The sequence below is a fragment of the Pleurodeles waltl genome, chromosome 4_2 (genome assembly GCF_031143425.1).
Source record: "Pleurodeles waltl isolate 20211129_DDA chromosome 4_2, aPleWal1.hap1.20221129, whole genome shotgun sequence".
NCBI classification, from domain to species: Eukaryota; Metazoa; Chordata; class Amphibia; order Caudata; family Salamandridae; genus Pleurodeles; species Pleurodeles waltl.
Genome location: NC_090443.1, coordinates 1065078363 through 1065102756, shown reverse-complemented (window position 1 = coordinate 1065102756; position 24394 = coordinate 1065078363).

Sequence of the window (24394 nt, the reverse complement as noted above, 5' to 3'; positions counted from 1 at the left end):
TTGTCTTTCTCTGTCTTAAACCTTTTCTATCATGTCTGCAGTAGAGCTCACTCCCAAAATTGTTCAGGCAACGTATGAGAGTTTAAACTTTAAAAGTTTGAGGCGTCTCTGCATGGAAAGAGGTTTAAGCATTGGTAAGAATCCTACAAAAGACTTTCTCTTTAACCTGCTCCTCGAAAGTGACCAGAACCAGTCTGGCCCATCTCAGGAAGAGGAGGTAGGAGGGGAAAGTACCCAGTCAGACTCAGAGGAGTTCCTATAATAATGGGTGACCAAATAAGAGTAAATGGCGCTGCTGGTCATGTATCCAATGTATTTCCAATACTATTGATGGTGCAATTAAAAGAAGATCACCCTCTGCTTCTTAATCTCAGTGACAAATCACTGATAGTCATGTACACTATCCTTTTATGCAACTGTTTATCTAAATCTAAACAGTTGCATAAAAGGATCAATATTCAGGCTATGAGTAACTTAACCAGAGGTGAATGGCAGTCATTAAAGCACTACAGAGAGATGATAATATTGTGATTAAACAGGCAGATAAGGGTGGAAACATAGTGGTATGGAATAAACAAGATTATGAGAATGAAGTATTTAGGTAACTTAATGATGCGGAGTGCTATGAGGCTCTTACATGGAATCCCATGAATGAACTAACAAATAAGATTAATACATGCTTACAAAATTGGCACTCCCTAGGCTTATTAGATGAGGCTGAATATGTTTATCTTAAGGTTGACCGACCCAGATTCCCATGTCTGTATATGCTTCCAGGAGTACATAAAAGCCTTGGCTCTCCCCCAGGTAGACCGATAGTGTCTGGGATAGGTGGGCCAACGGAAAAGTTATCAGAATTTGTAGATATCTTTTTACAACCTTTGGTGAACAATTTACCATCGTTTATCAAAGATACAAAATATATTTTGAGTTTGTTGTCTGATATACAATGGGAAAATGGTATGATTTTGGTCACCTTAGATGTGGTGGTTCTGTACACCAGTATAGAACATGGAGTTGATACACGAGCATTAAAACACATGCTTTACAGGAGATCAGCAACTTTACGTAAGCATACTGATATGCTTTTAGATATGATAGAATTAATTTTGAATCATAATTTTTTTCTATTTAAGAACAAATGGTATAGAAAACAAAAGGTGTAGCCATGGGCTCCAGATTCTCTCCCTCGTATGCTAATCTCTTTATGGGATGGTTCGAGGAGAAGTGGGTCTGGGGTTCAGGAGCAGCCGAATGGCAGTCGCACATTTTGTACTTGGGAAGGTATATCGATGATTGTTTAATGATATGGACGGGTTCTACATTACAATTGGAGGAGTTTTGTAACTACCTCAACAACAATGATGCTCATATCAGATTTACTTATCATTATAGCATGGAGAAAATCGAATTTTTGGATGTGGAATTGTTCATTTCAGAAGGTGAAATTCACAGCAGATTATATAGAAAGCCAACCTCATGTAATGCTGTGCTGCATGCTAAAAGTGCAAATCCTAAGCATCAGATAAATGCAATTCCATATGGTGAAATGATAAGGGCAAGAAGAAATTGTAGTAAAACTGAAGATTTTGATAAGTGTATTCAGGATATGGAACAACGTTTTATCCAAAGAGGTTACCATAAACAGGTGATTGAGAATGCCATACGACAAGCCAAGAGGATTAGCAGGAATGATGCATTACAATCACAGAAACAGAAATATAAATTTAGGGATAGGTTACTATGGTTATGGATTTTTCGGCATCCTCTAATGCATTGAAGAGGGCATTAACTCGACACTGGAATATCCTAAGACAGGACAAGACATTTGCGGATTTAATCACAAATATGCCCAAGATAACATATCGTAAAGGGAGATCATTGAAAAACCTTCTATGTACTAGTTATTATCGATGTGTGAATACTGATAATTGGTTAATGGAACGCAGTAGGGGATTTTACAAATGTGGCCAGTGTGGGGTCTGTAACTGGGCCTGGCATGCCAAGAAGGAATTTATGGACCATGATGGACACGAGTTCAAGATACTATCAAATATTACCTGTCTGACATCATATGTTATTTATTTAATATTATGTGAGTGTGAGCGGCTCTATGTGGGAAGCACCATTTGCCCCTTGAAAGTTAGGATTGGGAAACATTTGCGGGCGATAAAACAGGAGGATGAAAGATATCCTATAGTACAACACTTAAGAATGTGTGACAAATCCGATGTGAAGAAAAATGTCAATTTGTTTGGCATTGAACATATACCTGTAGACCCTAGGGGTGGTAACAGAGAATTGCAATTGAGGAGAAGGGAGGCAGTGTGGATCATGAGATTACGAGCGGTTGAAAAAGGTCTGAATACTGATTCAGAATTGGAATATTTCTTGGGTACTTGACTATACTCAGACTTACTGTTTAATACTCGTGTTTATTACTTTTATGTTTTTCAATGTATTGGATATGGATTGAAGGCATTATGTGATTACAGGTGGTCCTGGGTACCAATGTGCAACTATACATGTATGTTTACTCACATATGTATATAGTGTATGAGAAGCATTGGATTTAAATAATATCTTATTCAGGCAGACCAAAAAGTCCTTGTTTAGATAGCTTAGTGCCATCCTTTTAGTTTGATAGAAGAATCTGACTCTTTTCATAGTTATAATGAATATTTTTGCAAATGTACGATTGTTACAATATATGTGACAGGTAAGAGTAGACTATACATATGGCAGACAAGCAATGTGGTGAATAGGGTTAGTCCTATTTCTATTTCCATGGTGGAACGAGAAGATAAAAATGGATAATAAACAACGGACTGCAAATAGTAGTAATAGGCGTACTCGCGAGGTTCAGAGATAGCGGCAATGTGGTAAGCGGTTCTATTTTTGAAATTATAGGCTGTCTAAAGTCATATTTACATAGTTCCTAAGTGAGCGTTTATGAAAAGAGGATACTCGAAAGGCTCCCTTGGTATTAGGGTTGGGCGAGTTATGCGTTTGGGCTCCCGACGTTCAGAAATAGTGGCAATGCGGTAAGCGGTTCTTTTATTTTTGAAATTATAGGCTTTCAAAGTCATATTTACATAATTTCTGAGTGAGCGCTTATGTATGGGATACTCGAAAAGCTCCCCGGGTATTAGAATTGGACGAGTTATGTTATTGTGGGTTTCTTATAAATATAATTGCGGCGAGTTCTGAAATTTCGAACTGGCTCGGTTTATGGGATACGGTGTACGTGCTATCGCTCAGGTGCGTACTCTCGGGAAACTTTATAATCACGGGAGCCGCATCGCTCTGACTTATTCACTGAGTGCGTTATGTACTAAATAATTGGCAATATAGCATAGGAATTTTAAGTGATTGATAGCGTTAATACGGAATCAGAGAGAGTACATTAACAGACTGGGATCTTTTTATTTCAAGGCACAGGATGGGTCATTAATGTTTTATATACTTGGTTCTTTATTGGATAGTGTTTAGAGGTTTATGATGTTATTTGATTATACTGATTTCATTTTAGGAGTCATCAATTGAGACTCATAAGAAACCTAAGAGAGATAGAAATATAGACCCAGCAGGTATTTATTGTGAGGTGGAGGGTTCTCCTTTCTTCTTTAGTTTTTACATTTTTTATTTGTATATCTCGTTAACACTAATTATAATTTACACACTTGTATGCTCGCACATTTGGGAACCAGACTGTGATTGAAAAGATATGTAAAATATGGGTTCAGCACTGAGTTTTTCTATTCAAAAGTGCCTGCTTGCTTATCTGGGCTACTTATTGTAATTGCATGATGAATTTGTACACGCATTATCATTAATAGGATGTTAAATCAGCACTTTTGGAATACACAGACTTCACTTAATATTATTATTTGTCAGGAGGATTGGCATGAAATGCTTAATGCACAATTCACACTCTTTGCATGAGTGATGTATACAAATTATAACTGTGTGATTGTAAGATGGACTGTATGGATAATTTAAAATATATGTAAAATTGCAGACTCAGAGGAATTCCTTGAACAGATTGGGGAGGGTTCTTACAAAGTCCTGCCCCTTAGCAGGGCACCTAGTGACACTGGTAGTGGGAGAGGTTCACACATTAGTAGGGCATCTTTCACTCCTAAAGGCCAGGTTACTAGGGCCCAGCCAGTTAGGGACAGGTCTCTCTCTGCCAATTCCCACATATCCTCTGTATCCAAACTCTCCCAAGCCTCCCACCCTGAGGATAACTTACTGGAAAGGTGTAGGAAAGTACCATCTTGCCTAGCATGTTACCCCCATATTTCACTGTATATATGTTGTCTTAGTGTTTGTGTCACTGGGACCCTGCCAGCCAGGGACCCAGTGCTCATAAGTGTGCCCTGTATGTGTTCCCTGTGTGATGACTAACTGTCTCACTGAGGCTCTGCTAACCAGAACCTCAGTGGTTATGCTCTCTCTATGCTTTCCAAATTGTCACTAACAGGCTAGTGACCAATTTCACCAATTCACATTGGCATACTGGAACACCCTTATAATTCCCTAGTATATGGTACTGAGGTACCCAGGGTATTGGGGTTCCAGGAGATCCCTATGGGCTGCAGCATTTCTTTTGCCACCCATAGGGAGCTCTGACTATTCTTACACAGGCCTGCCACTGCAGCCTGAGTGAACTAACGTCCACGTTATTTCACAGCTATTTACTACTGCACTTAAGTAACTTATAAGTCACCTATATGTCTAACCTTTACCTGGTAAAGGTTGGGTGCTAAGTTACTTAGGCGGTCATTCTGACCCTGGCGGTCAAAGACCGCTAGGGCGGAGGACCGCGGGAGCACCGCCGACAGGCCGGCGGTGCTCCAATGGGGATTCCGACCGCGGCGGTAAAGCCGCGGTCGGACCGGCACCACTGGCGGGCTCCCGCCAGTGTACCGCCGCCCCAATGAATCCTCCAAGGCGGCGCAGCTTGCTGCGCCGCCGAGGGGATTCCAACCCCCCCTACCGCCATCAGGATCCCGGCGGTCCGACCGCCGGGATCCGGATGGCGGTAGGGGGGGTCGCGGGGCCCCTGGGGGCCCCTGCAGTGCCCATGCCACTGGCATGGGCATTGCAGGGGCCCCCGTAAGAGGGCCCCTACATGTATTTCACTGTCTGCTGCGCAGACAGTGAAATACGCGACGGGTGCAACTGCACCCGTCGCACAGCTTCCACTCCGCCGGCTCGATTCCGAGCCGGCTTCATCGTGGAAGCCTCTTTCCCGCTGGGCTGGCGGGCGGCCTGAAGGCGACCGCCCGCCGCTGGGCTGGCGGGCGGCCTGAAGGCGACCGCCCGCCAGCCCAGCGGGAAAGTCAGAATTACCGCCGCGGTCTTTCGACCGCGGAACGGTAACCTGACGGCGGGACTTTGGCGGGCGGCCTCCGCCGCCCGCCAAGGTCAGAATGAGGGCCTTAGTGTGTGGGCACCCTGGCACTAGCCAAGGTGCCCCCACATAGTTCAGGGCAAATTCCCCGTACTTTGTGAGTGCGGGGACACCATTACACACGTGCACTGGACATAGGTCACTACCTATGTACAGCGTCACAGTGGTAACTCCGAACATGGCCATGTAACATGTCTAAGATCATGGAATTGTCATCCCAATGCCATTCTGGCATTGGGGAGACAATTCCATGATCCCCCAAGTCTCTAGCACAGACCCGGGTACTGCCAAACTACCTTTTCCGGGGTTTCACTGCAGCTGCTGCCAACCCCTCAGACAGGTTTCTGCCCTCCTGGGGTCCAGCCAGGCTTGGCCCAGGAAGGCAGAACAAAGGACTTCCTCAAAGAGAGGGGGTTACACCCTCTCCCTTTGGAAAAAGGTGTCAGGGCTGGGGAGGAGTAGCCTCCCCCAGCCTCTGGAAATGCTTTGATGGGCACAGATGGTGCCCATCTCTGCATAAGCCAGTCTACACCGGTTCAGGGATCCCCCAGCCCTGCTCTGGCGCGAAACTGGACAAAGGAAAGGGGAGTGACCACTCCCCTGACCTACACCTCCCAGGGGAGGTGCCCAGAGCTCCTCCAGTGTGCTCCAGACCTCTGCCATCTTGGAAACAGGGGTGCTGCTGGCACACTGGACTGCTCTGAGTGGCCAGGACCAGCAGGTGACGTCAGAGACTCCTTCTGATAGGCTCTTACCTGTGTTGCTAGCCTAACCTCCTTCCTAGGTAGCCAAACATCCTTTTCTGGCTATTTAGGGTCTCTGCTTTGGGGAATTCTTTAGATAACGAATGCAAGAGCTCATCAGAGTTCCTCTGCATCTCTCTCTTCACCTTCTGCCAAGGAATCGACCGCTGACTGCTCTGGACGCGTGCAAAACCGCAACAAAGTACCAAAGACGACTACTGCAACCTTGTATCGCTGATCCGGCCGCCTTCTCGACTGTTTTCCTGGTGGTGCATGCTGTGGGGGTAGTCTGCCTCCTCTCTGCACTAGAAGCTCCGAAGAAATCTCCTGTGGGTCGACGGAATCTTCTCCCTGCAACCGCAGGCAACAAAAGACTGCATCACCGGTCCTCTGGGTCCCCTCTCAGCATGACAAGCGTGGTCCCTGGAACTCAGCAACTCTGTCCAAGTGACTCCCACAGTCCAGTGACTCTTCAGTCCAAGTTTGGTGTAGGTAAGTCCTTGCCTCCCCACGCTAGACTGCATTGCTGGGTACCGCGTGATTTGCAGCTGCTCCGGCTCCTGTGCACTCTTCCAGGATTTCCTTTGTGCACAGCCAAGCCTGGGTCCCCGACACTCTAACCTGCAGTGCACAACCTCCTGAGTTGTCCTCCGGCGTCGTGGGATCTTCTTTTGTGACTTTGGGTGAGCTCCGGTTCACTCCTCTTCGTAGTGCCTGTTCTGGCATTTCTGCAGGTGCTACCTGCTTCTGAGAGGGCTCCTTGTCTTGCTGGGCGCCCCCTCTGTCTCCTCACGCAATTGGCGACATCCTGGTCCCTCCTGTGCCACAGCAGCATCCAAAAACCCTAACCGCAGCCCTTGCAGCTAGCAAGGCTTGTTTGCGGTCTTTCTGCGTGGGAACACCTCTGCAAGCTTCTTCACGATGTGGGACATCCATCCTCCAAAGGGGAAGTTCCTAGTCCTCTTCGTTCTTGCAGAATCCACAGCTTCTACCATCCGGTGGCAGCTTCCTTGCATCCTCAGCTGGCATTTCCTGGGCATCTGCCCAATCTCGACTTTGTCGCGACACTTGGACTTGGTCCCCTTGTTCCACAGGTACTCTCATCCGGAAATCCACCTTTGTTGCATTGCTGGTGTTGGTCTTCCTTGCAGAATTCCCTTATCACGACTTCTGTGCTCTCTGGGGAACTTAGGTGCACTTTACACCTACTTTTCAGGGTCTTGGGGTGGGCTATTTTTCTAACCCTCACTGTTTTCTTACAGTCCCAGTGACCCTCTACAAGCTCACATAGGTTTGGGGTCCATTCGTGGTTCGCATTCCACTTTTGGACTATATGGTTTGTGTTGCCCCTATACCTATGTGCTCTCATTGCAATCTATTGTGACTGTATATTGCTTGCATTACTTCCTTTTGCTATTACTGCATATTTTTGGTATTGTGTACATATACCTTATGTATATTTGGCATCCTCATACTGAGGGTACTCACTGAGATACTTTTTGGCATAGTGTCATAAAAATAAAGTACCTTTATTTTTAGTATATCTGTGTATTGTGTTTTCTTATGATATTGTGCATATGACACCAGTGGTATAGTGAGAGCTTTGCATGTCTCCTAGTTCAGCCCAAGCAGCTCTGCTAAGCTACCCTTTTCTATCAGCCTAAGCTGCTAGAACACCTCTTCTACACTAATAAGGGATACCTGGACCTGGTGCAGAGTGTAAGTACTCCTTGGTACTCACTACAAGCCAGGACAGCCTCCTACAAAAGGGAACTCAGAAAGCTGAGGTTGGAAGAGACCGGACTGAAGCTTAAACAGCAGCAGCTGGCCTTAGACAGGGAATCCCTGGATGTAGAGTGGGAAAGACAGAGATTGGGGTTAGTTGCCCATGGTGGCAGCAGCAGTGTTTCAGATTCCAGAATCCTGCATAAGATAGTCCCCCCTTACAAGGAGGGGGATGACATTAACAAGTGGTTTGCTGCACTTGAGAGGGCTTGTATGGTACAGTTGGTCCCTCAAAGGCAGCGGGCTGCTATTTTGTGGCTATCTTTCACTGGAAAAGGTAGGGATAGGCTCCTTACTGTCAGAGAAAGTGAAGCTAACAATTACACAGTATTGAAGGATGCACTCTTGGATGGATTTGGCATAACCACTGAACAATACAGGATTAAGTTCAGAGACACCAGAAAAGAGTCCACTCAAGACTGGACAGATTTTGTGGACTGTTCAGTGAAGGCCTTGGAAGGGTGGTTACATGGCAGTAGAGTATCTGACTAAGAAAGCCTGTATAATCTTATTCTGAGAGAGCATATTCTGAATAACTGTGTGTCTGACTTGTTGCACCAATATCCAGTGGACTCGGATCTGACCTCTCCCCAAGAATTGGGAAAGAAGGCAGACAAGTGGGTCAGAACAAGGGTGAACAGAAAAGTTCATACAGGGGGTGACAAGGATGGCAAGAAGAAGGATGGTAAGTCTTCTGACAAAGGTGGGGACAAAAGTAAGCATACTGAGTCTTCATCAGGCCCACACAAATCCTCTGGTGGGGGTGGTGGGTCCAAATCCTCTTCAAACAATCAGCCTAAAAAGCCTTAGTGTTATTTGTGTAAAGTCAAAGGCCATTGGGCAACTGATTCCAGTTGTCCATAGAAAAACACCAAACCTCCCAATACCACACCCCATGCTGCAAATTCTAGTGCCCCTAGTAATAGCAGTGGTGGTGGGAGCAAACCTACAAATAGCCAATCCAAGGGAGTAGCTGGGCTCACTATTGGCAATGTAGTTGGGGTTGGTCTTGTTAGGGAGACCACAGAGGCTGTTTTAGTCTCAGAAGGTGCCATTGATTTGGCCACCTTAGTTGCTTGTCCCCTTAATATGGATAAGTACAAGCAACTTCCCCTAATAAATGGTGTTGAGGTTCAGGCCTACAGGGACACAGGTAACAGTGTTACTATGGTCATAGAGAAACTGGTCCACCCTGAACAACACCTACTTGGTCAGCATTACCAAGTGACAGACGCTCATAACAGCACTCTTAGCCACCCCATGACTGTTGTGAATCTCAACTGGGGAGGGTTACTGGTCCAAAGAAAGTTGTGGTTGCCTCAGATTTACCTGTAGACTGTCTACTAGGGAATGATTTAAAGACATCAGCTTGGGCAGAAATGGAGTTGGAGGCTCATGCAGCAATGCTGGTCATTCCTGGGCATATCTTTGCTTTAACCAGGGCTCAGACAAAAAGCAAAAAGGACAGGGTAACTTGGATCCTGGATGAATGGACCTAGTGCTCCCTAAAGCTAAGGGTAGTAAGGGTAAATCCCTACCCACTATCCCTCCCTCTACAGATGATTCTCCTTCTGAGGAAGAATTTCCTCCCTGTGCAGAACCTTCACCAGATGAGCTGGCAGCAGACACTGCTGAGTTTTTGGATGGAGGGGGGCCTTCCAGGGAAGAGCTGAGTGTGGCACAGCAAACCTGTCCCACATTAGAGGGTCTCAGACAGCAAGCTGTCAAACAGCAAAACGGGGATGTCAGTGACTCACATAGAGTTTACTGGGAGGACAACCTCTTGTACACAGAGGCAAGGGACCCAAAACCTGAAGCAGCCAGGAGATTCCCCTGCAGTACAAAGAGTTCCTCCTAACTCTTGCACATGACATTCCTTTGCCTGGACATGTGGGTCAGATCAAAACATGGGAGAGACTTGTCCCCCTGTTTCACTGGCCTAGGATGTCAGAAGACACAAAAGACTTTTGCAAGTCATGTGTGACCTGCCAAGCCAGTGGCAAAACTGGTGGCACTCCAAAGGCCCCCCTTATTCCACTACCTGTGGTTGGGGTGCCCTTTGAAAGGGTAGGGGTTGACATAGGTTGGCATTCTTGACCCTCCTACTGCTTCAGGCAATAGGTTTATGTTGGTGGTTGTGGACCATGCCACAAGATATCCTGAAGCAATTCTTCTAAGGACCACTACAGCTCCTGCAGTGGCAAAGGCCCTCCTGGGAATCTTTTCCAGGGTGGGTTTTCCTAAAGAGGTTGTTTCAGACAGAGGTAGCAACTTCATGTCTGCGTACATGAAAGCAATGTGGAAGGAGTGTGGTGTTACCTACAAGTTCACCACTCCTTATCATCCACAGACTAATGGACTGGTAGAGAGGTTTATTAAAACTCTCAAAGGTATGATAATGGGACTCCATGAAAAACTCAGGAGGAGATGGGATGTCCTGTTACCTTGCCTCCTTTTTGCTTACAGGGAGGTACCCCAGAAAGGAGTGGGCTTCAGCCCCTTTGAACTCCTCTTTGGGCACCCTGTAAGAGGTCCACTCACTCTTGTGAAGGAGGGTTGGGAACAACCTGTAAAAGCTCCTAAACAGGACATAGTGGATTATGTACTTGGCCTAAGATCCAGAATGTACATGAAAAAGGCCAGTAAAAACCTTCAGGCCAGCCAGGAGCTGCAAAAGCAATGGCATGACCAGAAGGGTGTTCTGATCCAGTACCAACCAGGACAGAAGGTGTGGGTATTGAAGCCTGTGGCACCAAGAGCACTCCAAGACAAATGGAGTGGACCCCATCAGATTATTGAAAAGAAGGGTGAGGTTACCTATTTGGTAGACCTGGGCACTGCCAGGAGTCCCCTTAGGGTGATTCATGTCAACCACCTGAAACCCTACTATGACAGGGCTGGCAACTCGAATATTACATAATAAATATCTTAGAATAGTGGCATACAATAAACAACATGAAATAAACTCGAGGAGAGGATTGTGTGTCTTGCCGATTCGAGTGTCACCATGTAAAATACCAAGAAATGGTAGCACGCAATGAATATCAAAGTCAAATCATCATTAATCGAATCGCGCGTCTTACCGATTCGTAAAACACGATGTAAATGTCAAGAAATAATAGCTCACAATAAATAACAAGATCATAGTAGAATGAAACAAATCGCGCTTCTTTTGCCGATTCTTAAGCCACCATGTAAATGTCAAGAAATGGTAGCGCGCAATGAACAACAAAGTTAAATCCTCATGAAACGAGTTGCGCGTCTTGCCAATTCGTAAAACATCATGTAAATGTCAAGAAATAGTAAAGCGCAATGGACAACAATGTTTAAACACCATAAAACGAATTGCGCGTCTTGCCGATTCTTAAGCCACCATGCCAATGTCAAGAAATGGTAGCACGCAATGAATAACAAAGTAAAATCTTTATGAAACAAATCGCGTGTCTTGCCTATTTGTAAACTACCATATAAATGTCAAGAAATGGTAGCGCGCAAGTAATCTGTTACTCATTTAAGAATTAAACCAAGAATATGAAAATTCTTAATAAAGGTGTCGGAACAGTCCAACCACGTCTTAACGCCTGGAACAATGATCACCAATGAAGGATGAAGGGCAGAAGACTGGAAGATCCAAATAGGCTGCCGGGACAGGAGCTCAGGAAGAAGCTGCTGCTCTGCACCGGTGTAGGAGGCTGGCCTGGTTTGTAGTGAGTACCAAGGGGTACTTACACTCTGCACCCGGTCCAGGTATCCCTTATTAGTGTAGAAGAGGTGTTCTAGCAGCATAGGCTGATAGAAAAGGGTAGCTTAGCAGAGCAGCTTAGGCTGAACTAGGAGAAATGCAAAGCTCCCACTATACCACTGGTGTCATATGCACAATACACAGATATACTAAAAATAAAAGGTACTTTATTTTTATGACAATATGCCAAAAGTATCTCAGTGAGTACCTCCGTATGAGGATAGCAAATATACACAAGATATATGTACACAATACCAAAAATATGCAGTAATAGCAGTAGAAAGCAATGCAAGCAATGTACAGTCACAATAGATTGCACTGAGAGCACATAGGTATAGGGGCAACACAAACCATATACTCCAAAAGTGGAATGCGAACCACGAATGGACCCCAAACCTATGTGAGCTTGTAGAGGGTCGCTGGGACTGTAAGAAAACAGTGAGGGTTAGAAAAATAGCCCACCCCAAGACCCTGAAAAGTAGGTGTAAAGTGCACCTAAGTTCCCCAAAGAGCACAGAAGTCGTGATAGGGGAATTCTGCAAGGAAGACCAACACCAGCAATGCAACAAAGGTGGATTTCTGGACGAGAGTACCTGTGGAACAAGGGGACCAAGTCCAAGTGTCGCGACAAAGTCGAGATTGGGCAGATGCCCAGGAAATGCCAGCTGAGGATGCAAAGAAGCTGCCACCGGATGGTAGAAGCTGTGGATTCTGCAAGAACGAAGAGGACTAGGAACTTCCCCTTTGGAGGACGGATGTCCAATGTCATGAAGAAGATTGCAGAGGTGTTCCCACGCAGAAAGACCACAATAAAGCCTTGCTAGCTGCAAGGGTCACGGTTAGGGTTTTTGGATGCTGCTGTGGCCCAGGAGGGACCCGGATGTCGCCAATTGCGTGAGGAGACAGAGGGGGCGCCCAGCAAGACAAAGAGCCCTCTCAGAAGCAGGCAGCACCCGTAGAAGTGCCAGAACAGGCACTACGAAGAGGAGTGAATCGGAGCTCACCCCAAGTCACAAAAGAAGATCCCACAACACCGGAGGACAACTCAGGAGGTTGTGCACTGCAGGTTAGAGTGTTGGGGACCCAGGCTTGGCTGTGCACAAAGGAAATCCTGGAAGAGTGCACAGGAGCCGGAGCAGCTGCAAATCACGCGGTACCCAACAATGCAGTCTAGCGTGGGGAGGCAAGGACTTACCTCCACCAAACTTGGACTAAAGAGTCACTGGACTGTGGGAGTCACTTGGACAGAGTTGCTGAGTTCCAGGGAACACGCTCGTCGTGCTGAGAGGGGACCCAGAGGACTGGTGATGCAGTCTTTTGGTGCCTGCGGTTGCAGGGGGAAGATTCTGTCGACCCACGGGAGATTTCTTCGGAGCTTCTAGTGCAGAGAGGAGGCAGACTACCCCCACAGCATGCACCACCAGGAAAACAGTCGAGAAGGTGGCCAGATCAGCGATACAAGGTTGCAGTAGTCGTCTTTGCTACTTTGTTGCGGTTTTGCAGGCGTCCAGAGCAGTCATCTGTCGATTCCTTGGCAGAAGGTGAAGAGAGAGATGCAGAGGAACTCTGATGAGGTCTTGCATTCGTTATCTAAAGAATTCCCCAAAGCAGAGACCCTAAATAGCCAGAAAAGGAGGTTTGGCTACCTAGGAAGGAGGATAGGCTAGCAACACAGGTAAGAGCCTATCAGAAGGAGTCTCTGACATCACCTGCTGGCACTGGCCACTCAGAGCATTTCAGTGTGCCAGCAGCACCTCTGTTTCCAAGATGGCAGAGGTCTGGAGCACACTGGAGGCGCTCTGGGCACCTCCCCTGGGAGGTGCAGGTCAGGGGTGTGGTCACTCCCCTTTCCTTTGTCCAGTTTCGCGCCAGAGCAGGGCTGGGGGATCCCTGAACTGGTGTAGACTGGCTTATGCAGAGATGGGCACCATCTGTGCCCATCAAAGCATTTCCAGAGGCTGGGGGAGGCTACTCCTCCCCAGCCCTGACACCTTTTTCCAAAGGGAGAGGGTGTAACACCCTCTCTCTGAGGAAGTCCTTTGTTCTGCCTTCCTGGGCCAAGCCTGGCTGGACCCCAGGAGGGCAGAAACCTGTCTGAGGGGTTGGCAGCAGCAGCAGCTGCAGTGAAACCCTGGGAAAGGCATTTTGGCAGTACCCGGGTCTGTGCTAGAGACTCTGGGGATCATGAAATTGTCACCCCAATGCCAGAATGGCATTGGGGCGACAATTCCATGATCTTAGACATGTTAAATGGCCATGTTCGGAGTTACCATTGTGACGCTATACATAGGTAGTGACCTATGTATAGTGCACGCGTGTAATGGTGTCCCCGCACTCAAAAAGTCCGGGGAATTTGCCCTGAACGATGGGGGGGCACCTTGGCTAGTGCCAGGGTGCCCTCACACTAAGTAACTTTGCACCCGACCTTTACCAGGTAAAGGTTAGACATATAGGTGACTTATAAGTTACTTAAGTGCAGTGGTAAATGGCTGTGAAATAACGTGGACGTTATTTCACTCAGGCTACAGTGGCAGGCCTGTGTAAGAATTGTCAGAGCTCCCTATGGGTGGCAAAAGAAATGCTGCAGCCCATAGGGACCTCCTGGAACCCCAATACCCTGGGTACCTCAGTACCATATACTAGGGAATTATAAGGGTGTTCCAGTATGCCAATGTGAATTGGTGAAATTGGTCACTTGCCTGTTAGTGACAATTTGTAAAGAGAGAGCATAACCACTGAGGTTCTGGTTAGCAGAGCCTCAGTGAGACAGTTAGGCATCACACAGGGAACACATATATATATAGGTCACAAACTTATGAGCACTGGGGTCCTGACTAGCAGGGTCCCAGTGACACATAACAAACATACTGAAAACATAGGGTTTTCACTATGAGCACTGGGCCCTGTCTAGCAGGATCCCAGTGAGACAGTGAAAACACCCTGACATATACTCACAAACAGGCCAAAAGTGGGGGTAACAAGGCTAGAAAGAGGCTACTTTCTCACACCCGGGACCTCTGAATAGTGAGCACTGGGAGTTGGGCTGGCTCTCTTTCATAGAGTCTTGACCCATCCCAGAACCACGCCTCAGGATTGAACTCTGCAATGCAAAAGGTTAAACCACAACATATCAGCACAATGCATAAATTATGTTGTTTTGAGAGTGCTGGATTTTTGCATTTTTGTCACCAATAGAGCACGTACTGCTCTGGTGTTGATACCTGTTCTTTTTTTCTTTTCTTTGGACATCTGGTTGTGCCTTCCTTTATGTTTTTTTCCCCTTCCCATGTTACCTTTCTCTTCCCAGCATACCTTGTTCCCTATTCTCTATGGTTCCTAGTCCATTATGTTCTATGTGCTTTTCCCTATCTAAGATGGAGTCCTTTTACTTCCTGTTGATCGTTTCCTCTTTGATGGTATTTAAGGGCTGTCATTCTTTCTCTCCTTGCGCTGCAACACTTTCTGTTTGGATGGTGTCTTCGCTCCTGCTTCCTTGTATTCCTGTGCCGGTTGTCGTCAGTTCAGAATACTGTTTCCTGTATTTGCTCTTGCTGATATCTCTTCTTTTTTGTTCCTGTTTTAGGAACATATCCTTGTGGAGGTTTTTCCCCCTCTGGCAGTACTTCTGAGGGACACGGCCTGCCCTTGGCATACCCATTGCCTGCAGCACCGTGGCTACCAGAAAGAGTCGCCCCTACTTGGGTCAAGACCGAACATTCAAGAACAGGATCCATGCCATTCGCTCTGCGGCCTCCAGGGTAAGGCAGTACGTAAGTCGTAACAGCGGCGGGAGCTTGGCAGTGGAAACCTTTATTTGTTGACAGATGTCACAACAAAGGACATACTGCTTAGTCTCCTTGTAGCGACCTGGCCACCAGTAACGGGCCTGCAGAATAGATATTGTAGCCGCCACAACCGCATGTGGAGATGCCACCCCCTCATGCGCTGCTTTAATCAATTGTGGTCTTACATCTTTATTTGGGATGTCTCGCACGCCTACGCCTGATATCTTAACTTCAGCGTTCAGCATACTACCCATGCAATAATGATATTTGTTAGAAAATCCTTTAGGATGGGGTGTACCGTCAGCCGTAGCTTTCACGGCAGTCTGTATCTGGTTTTGAACTCGAACGAGTTACTGCAGCTACAGTGGCCACCGCCACTGCTGACTTTGCGGCTTCATCAGCCAATGTATTTCCAGCAACGTGTATTCCAACGTGCTGGTGTCCAAGTGTATGTACAACTTGGACATTTGGTAGCGTCTCTTTTAGGTCAGCTACTTTCCCCCACAGAAGTCTGTGTTTGATGGTGTTGCCTTTTGAATCTCTGAACCCATTTTGGCGCCAATAATGAAGATATTCATTAAAGGACTGGACACAGTAATAAGAATCGCAGACAATCAGTGTAGGCTGTGCCAGATCCTTGCGTTCCAGTGCCATCAGTAGAGCTTTTAGCTCAGCCAATTGTGCTGTACAATCCCCTAATGTTTGTGTAAAGGTATGGAGAGGACAAAATTGATCTCCTTCCATATGGCCACTTACGACTGCGCAAGCAGCTGAATATTGATGCTTAGTTCCAATTGCAGGTTGTGCAGAGTCATCCGTATACATGACTCTATGATATTGATCAATAGGCAAAGTATTTGCTGGAACCGGATATTCTACCTCATATTGTAGAAACTCCTGAGTCTGTAGTTTTGGGTCAAAAATTTAATCTACATCAGTGGCAGTCAGACGTAGCCCATTGTATCCAACGTGGATGTAATGCTTTTGCATTCGGAACGCTGGCCTTTGTAACAGCCTCTAGGGTTGGGATTGGAGAAACGACAATGATGCGTTTTCCTTGGGCAAGAGGTCTTTTTTCAATGACAGCCATCTGTACAGCAGTGAGAATTTTCTCTGTGGGAGCAAAGCGCTGTTCGGCTGCTGAATATAAATGTGATTTATATGCTATCGGAACTGTCTCACCCTCATTGAATGTCACATAGGTGAAACCGATGGCCCCAGCTATGACCCTGATGACCAAATGTGTTTTGTTGTCCCTTGTATGTAAATGTTGTGCTGCAGTTCTCGAAGAGTGTGTGTATGTTCAACTGTCCAAAATTTACTTGAAAAATCCAGACGTATTAGGTTATATAAGGGTTTTATGCACGTAGCATAGTCTGGAATGTATGTTCTGCCAAAATAAAAAAAAAAAAGAACAATGATTGGAGTTTTTTAATCGTATTTGGTTGTTGTAACAGTGTGCATTTTTCTAAGAATTGCAGTGCTAAGCTCTTACCCTCATTTGACAGCTCATATCCTTAAAACAGGACGCTGAGGAAGGCTATTTTTGTTTTTTTTAAATTAAATTTATAGCCTATTCCAGCAAATCCTACAACAATGCGGGCTACCCGTCTTAAATGTTGTAGTAATCCATTGTCCGTGAGATATATATCATCCACATAGGACAAGGCTTCAGGGTCGATCTCGTGTAAAATAGTAGTGACACGAGCCGCAAACAGTCCTGGGCTGTTCTTATAACCCTGAGGTAAACAACAGAATTGTTTCTGAGAGCCAAGTGCGCTGAAACCTGTTAAGTCTCTACTCTCAGGCGCTATATTCTGGCAGAAGAATCCATTTGAGATGTCTAGTGTTGTTTTGTATTTTTTACGCACAATATTGCTTATAAGCGCTGTGCTATGTGAATTTTATATAGCGTATGTACGTGCATGACTGTTTAAATGTCTGTAGTCTAAGACTATTCTGTAGGAATGGTCTGGTTTAGCTACGTGAAATAAGGGGTTATTCATCGGTGATACACAGGGTTCAATCACACCCTGATACTCTAATTGCGTGAGTATTTCTCTCACAGGTGCTCTTGCATCATGTTTTATAGGATACTGTGGTTGTGGCTGAGGTTCGCTTTTATTGGAATTACGTGGTGGGGGATTCTTTATCCCAACCTACATGGTTTCTGTATAAAGCAGGTGCTTGCGCTAGAGCCCATTCAATTGAATATGACTCAGCTAGTTCCTCTGGAACAAGGGGCGAGAAGGAAGGCTTAATAACATCCTCTCCATATCGGCAGGTACGGTCAAAGTCAGGCGGCCAATCTTGTTCAGCCAACAAGACATCATATACTTTTACCATGCGATCCCAAAAGATTGCATCTATTATGCGTTCAATGTCTCCTTCTAATTGTAGCGTTACTTTGTATACCCTATCAGGCTCGGAGACACACATTTCCGCAGTTTCTACTTGTATAAAGTCATCAGTTGCTTTCACCTCCAGATGCTCTAGAGGATTCCGGCAAACTATTGTGACCTCTGCCGCGCTGTCTAGCAAGACTAGAGCCCAAGTCTTGGTCTTCAAGAGGACCCTCTTCCTGTGTGGCATGTCGGACTGTGACAGCTGCCACCTTTTTCTTTTTAAATTGTTGTTTTAGTTGTGGTGGTTTCTCTTCCTTTTTAACAGAAACCTCCACAGAGCGTTGTGAGTCCTGTCTCGGTTTCACGTACTCTGTTCTTCGCTCTGATCGCCCACCTCTCTCATTTCTCTTTTCTGATGAATCCTGAAAGTAACGAGATTGGCGTGCTACAGTATATTGATATCTATCAGGCGTTTTTATAGTATCTCTATTTCTGAGATTATACCTAGTCTGCGGGGTCTCCGTACGTGGAGATTCTCCCCTCTCTTTTTTAGGTGTTTGTTGTTTTTTATCCCAGCGTTTCTTATTGCCCTCAGGTTGTTGTTTGGTATTTTCTTTATTCGATTTACCCTGTAACTGAATTTTTTGTGGTCTGGCCCCTAGGCTATCTCGCCCGATACTTGAATAAGTTTCCGCTATTATTTTAGGCAGCTCTCGTTCCTGATCCTGTTGTGGGACGTCACGAAGCTGCATGCACACTGCGAGCGCAACTGCTTCCCCTTTAAGGTTACTTAAAATGATTGAGGATATTGTGGCAAAATTGCCTATCAATTGCATCTCCAAATCCAGGGCCAGGGCTGCCCCATACTCATCTTTAATTTGTTTTAGTACCTCCGGTAAATTGGCAAGTGTCGGTGTACCGTGTGCTGTTGTGTAGAGCGCAGCAAATACCGTGCCCCAAGTATTACAGTTTTCTACTGTAGGGACCATTCCAAAAGGCAAGCACATCGTCAATATTCTATGTTTATCCTGAGGTTCCGTATGGGGAAATACTGCCTCCAGCGTATTTATTTTCTGTGCTAACCAAAACGGAGTATCCTCTCGTTTGGCGGGTACTTTACCCATAATCGAATGTACAGTCACATGATTTATACCTGGCGTTACTGCATGTAGATGTGCCGGAGCAGCACACGCTGGGTTTGTATTTAGAGTTTGCATCACAAATTGTACCAATCGTCTATATATTGCTATTAACTCAATGTATAAGCGACGAACCTCAGCTACTGCTAAATTTGCTACCGCAGGATGTGGTGTATAGGTGCCCAATAAAGGCCAGGTAGGACCGTCATTACTTAGTGGACCTAACCTTACTGGTAGTACTGTATGGGGTAGGGCGCCATCAAGCCAATTATTATGTTCTTGATATGATAGAGATTTCTCTAAAGATGCGTATGCTCTGTATTGTCCAGGTGCATTTGCAAGTGTGTATTGGTGAAATGTATTTGTGTTCCCATCAACTGCTGGAAATGTGACCCAAGAATAGAAAAGTTCTGTTCTATAGGCTGCGTGGGCGTCCACCATAAAAGTGACTGGACCTCCCTGGGCCGTCAGGCTATTCACTAATAAATGTGCTGTGAGAGTCTGTCTCATATTGACAGCTACTTGTACATGCTGGGGATTCGCCATGATCGTAATCCTATGAGTTCAGAGAAGGCACACCAAAATGGGGTTTCCTTTTTAAAGTTCAAGCTTGAACAACCGTCAGTTGTAGTAGGATTACCTACACAGCTGTGGTGGAAATCCTCAGTACCACGGGCGTCTCCGCATACGGTATTGAGGCGTCATTGTATATAATGAGACTGAGATACACCGGTGGACCCGAAAATTAGAGCCTGACCAAACGTTGGCGGCGCCATGTCACGTAGGCTCCCATTATTCTAATGAGACTACTGGATTTTGAGCAACAAGATCGCCTGCGGTGTGGGAGACTGAGTCTGACCCACTACAGGTGACACCTGTCGCTCTGAATCCGGGTTTTGCTCCGGCTAACTAGCAGTGCCTCATCTCCATCACGGGATAGAGATGATTGGGCAGCTGAGCGCATGACATATTATACTTCTCAGGGAAGTCGTGGTCACTCAGGTCACAACCGGTTCTCTCACACACACTTCGGTCTCATATATAAATGACAAGAAAATCAGTATAAGTTTTAAAACTGGTTTAATAAAACGACTGCATCTTAGATAGCAAAGCGTGAGCTGCAATAACCAGAATGATACAACATGACAATATTAAAATAGTGACAAGGAGAGTAAAGCACAAGAATAACACTATCGTCTTGTTACTATTCTAAGTGGACAACTTCCTGTCTAGATTATAATTTGAGCACAGTGTAGTAAGCTCTAACTCTGCCTTTCAGGGTTCCCCAGGATGACATCGACCCTCACATCTGAGCAAAGGCCTGTAGTTCACGTTAGCATCTGCGGCGAAGCATTCAGCGTTCAGCGTTCAGATCACAGTCGTGGTTCCCTGGCTGGAATCTCCCTCTTGATATGTACTGGGACTAACAAGTGTTTTTATAATAACCTAGCTAAAGTCCTGCAGAAATGTTCCTATGTAAGGACATGTAATGTCTACGTGTATTGGAGACATAACTTCTACCACGTTCACCGACAACGTACAAAACTATAGCCTTGATTGAAACACAGAGTGAACAAGAATGTCATGTTTGAGGACACGGTGTTGGGCTAGGCTAAACAATAGGATAAACGCAAATTAAAACAAGACCGTGAAACTGGCTATTGTAAGAAAAATAAGCCAAGCCAAATAAAATATATCTAGGTGAGGGTGCGCAGCTACTCTGGGTGAAGGTGCACAGCGGCCGAGTATATTAAACTTAACGCGCATGGAGATGTAGCTAAAAATGCCTCCGAAACAATCATACCTTTGAGAGTTCTATTAAACCTCTCAACCAGACCATTTGTTTGTGGATGGTAAGGAGTTGTGAACTTGTAAGTTACACCACACTCCTTCCACATAGCTTTGAGGTATGCAAACATGAAGTTACTACCTCTGTCTGACACTACTTCCTTAGGGAAGCCCACTCGGGAAAAGATTCCCAGGAGGGCCTTTGCCACTGCAGGAGCTGTAGTGGTCCTTAAGGGGATGGCTTCAGGGTACCTAGTGGCATGGTCCACTACCACCAGGATAAACCTATTGCCTGAAGCTGTTGGAGGGTCAAGGGGGCAAACTATATCAACTCCTACCATTTCAAAGGGCACCCCAACCACTGGAAGTGGAATTATGGGGGCCTTTGGAGTGCCACCAGTTTTGCCACTGGCTTGGCAGGTCACAAAAGAGCGACAAAACTCTTTGGTGTCCTCTGATATATGAGGCCAGTGAAACAGGGGAACAAGCCTGTCCCAAGTTTTACTTTGGCCCAAATGCCTAGCCAAGGGAATGTCATGTGCCAAGGTAAGAAGAAACTCTCTGTATTGCAAGGGGATGACCAATCTCCTGGCAGCTCCAGGTTTAGGGTCCCTTGACTCAGTATACAGGGGGTTGTCTTCCCAATACACCTTATGGCTATCACTGAAATCCCTATTCTGCTGTTTGACAGCTTGCTGCCTTAAACCCTCTAGTGTGGGACAGGTCTGCTGTGCCACACTCAGCTCTTCCCTGGCAGGCCCCCCTGCACCCAAAAGCTCAGCAGTGTCTGCTGCCAGCTCATCTGGTGTAGGTTCTGCACAGGGAGAGGATTCCTCTTCCTCAAAAGGGGAATCATCTGGAAAGGGAGGGATAGTGGACCAGGATTTACCCTTCCTACCCCTAGCTTTTGGGAGCACTTGGTCCATTGTTCCAGGATCCAAGTTTCCCTGTCCTTTTTGCTATTTGGCCTGAGCCCTGGTTAAAGCAAAAATATGCCCATGAATGCCCAACATTGCTGCATGAGCCTCCAACTCCACTTCAGCCCAAGCTGATGTCTCCAAATCATTGCCTAGTAAGCAATCTACAGGTAATTCAGTGGCTACCACAACTTTCTTTGGACGAGTAACCCCCCTCCCCCCAGTTGAGATTCACAACAGACATGGGGTGGCTAAGTGTATTATAGTGAGCATCAGTCACTTGGTACTGCTGACCAAGTAGGTGTTGATCAGGTTGAACCAGTTTCTCTATAACCATAGTTACACTGGCTCCTGTGTCCCTGTAGTCCTCAACCTCAACACCTTTGATTATAGCTAATTGCTTGTACTTACCCATATTAAGGGGACAAGCAACCAAGGTGGCAAAGTCAATGCCACCATCAGAGACTAAGACAGCCTCTGTGGTCTCCCTAACAAGACCAACCCCAACTGCACTGCCCAATGGCCTCACTTGCCCAATTACCTTTTACTTTACATTAATAACACAAAGGCCTTTTCTGATTGTTAGAAGAGGATTTGGACCCACCAGGACTTTTGTGGGCCTGATGAAGACTCAGAATGTTTTTTATCTTTGTCCCCACCCTTGTCAGAAGACTTACCATCCTTCTTCTTGCCATCCTTGTCACCCCCTGTATGAACTTTTCTGTTCACTCTTGTTCTGACCCATTTGTCTGCCTTCTTTCCCAATTCTTGCGGAGAGGTCAGATCTGAGTCTACCAAGTACTGGTGCAACAAATCAGACACACAATTGTTAAGAATATGCTCTCTCAGGATTAGATTATACAGGCTTTAATAGTCAGTCACCTTACTGCCATGCAACCAACCCTCCAAGGCAGTCACTGAACAGACTACAAAATCTGTCCAGTCTTGAGAGGACTCTTTTCTGGTATCTCTGAACTTAATCCTGTATTGTTCAGTGGTTAAGTCAAATCCATCCAAGAGTGCATCCTTCAAAACTTTGTAGTTATTAGCATCACTTATTCTGACAGTAAGCATCCTATCCCTATTCTTACCAGTGAAAGATAGCCACAAGATAGCAGCCCACTGCCTTTGAGGGACCAACTGTACCATAGAGGCCCTCTCAAGCACAGAAAACCACTTGTTAATGTCATCCCCCTCCTTGTAAGGGGGGCTATCTTATGCAGGTTTCTGGAATCTTGCTCTCTAACAGGATTACTATCAAAAACACTGATGCTGCCACCATGGGGAACTAAACCCAATATCTGCCTTTCCCTCTCTACATCCAGAGATTCCCTGTCTAAGACCAGCTGCTGCTGTTTAAGCTTCAGCCTGGCCTCTTTCAACCTCAGCTTTTTCAGTTCCCTTTCCATTAAGTTAGCCCTGCAGTGGGCTTCAATTTACAGCAAGCCCTGTGTAGGAAAGTTCAATCTTGCCTGGCATGTTACCCCCATTTTTACTGTATGTATGTTTGTTTTTGCCTGTGTCACTGGGATCCTGCTAGCCAGGACCCCAGTGTTCATAAAGTATGCCCTGTATGTGTTCCCTGTGTCACAGAGGCTCTGCTAATCAGAACCTCAGTGCTTATGCTCTCTCTGCCTTTAAAATTGTCACTATAGGCTAGTGACCATTTTCACCAATTCTAATTGGCACACTGGAACACCCTTATAATTCCTTAGTATATGGTACCTAGGTGCCCAGGGTATTGGGGTTACCTGGAGATCCCTATGGGCTGCAGCATTTCTTTCGCCACCCATAGGGAGCTCAGACAATTCTTACACAGGACTGCCACTGCAGCCTGAGTGAAATAACGCACACGTCATTTCACAGCCATTTTACACTGCACTTAAGTAACCTTTAAGTCACCTATATGTCTAACCTTCACTTAGTGAAGGTTGGGTGCAAAGTTACTAAGTGTGAGGGCACCCTAGCACTAGCCAAGGTGGCACCACATAGTTCAGGGCAATTTCCCCAGATTTTGTGAGTGCGGGGACACCATTACACGTGTGCACTACATATAGGTCAATGCCTATATATAGCTTCACAATGGTAACTCTGAATATGGTCATGTAACATGTCTAAGATCATGGACCTGCCCCCCATGCCAAATCTGGTATTGGGGTGCCAATCCCATGCATCCCTGAGGCTCTACCATTGACCTGGGTACTGCCAAACCAGCTCTTTGGAGTTTTCTCTGCAGCTACCGCTGCTTCCAACCCACAGACAGGGTTCTGCCCTCTTGGGGTCTGGGCAACCCAGTCCCAGGAAGGCAGTTGTTAAGGGCTCGGGAGGAGTAGCCTCCCCCAGCCTCTGGAAATGCTTTGAAGGGCACAGATGGTGCCCTCCTTGCATAAGCCAGTCTACACCAGTTCAGGGAACCCACAGTCCCTGCTCTGGCACGAAACTGGACATAGGAAAGGGGAGTGACCACTCCCCTGTCCATCACCACCCCAGGGGTGGTGTCCAGAGTTCCTCCAGTGTGTCCCAGACCTCTGCCATCTTGAATCCAGAGGTGTGAGGGCACAATGGAGGCCTCTGAGTGGCCAGTGCCAGCAGGTGACGTCAGAGACCCCTCCTGATAGGTGCTTACCTGACTAGGTGGCCAATCCACCTCTGAGGGCTATTTAGGGTCTCTCCAGTGGGCTTTTCTTCAGATAACAACTTGCATGAACTCACCAGAGTTCCTCTGCACCTC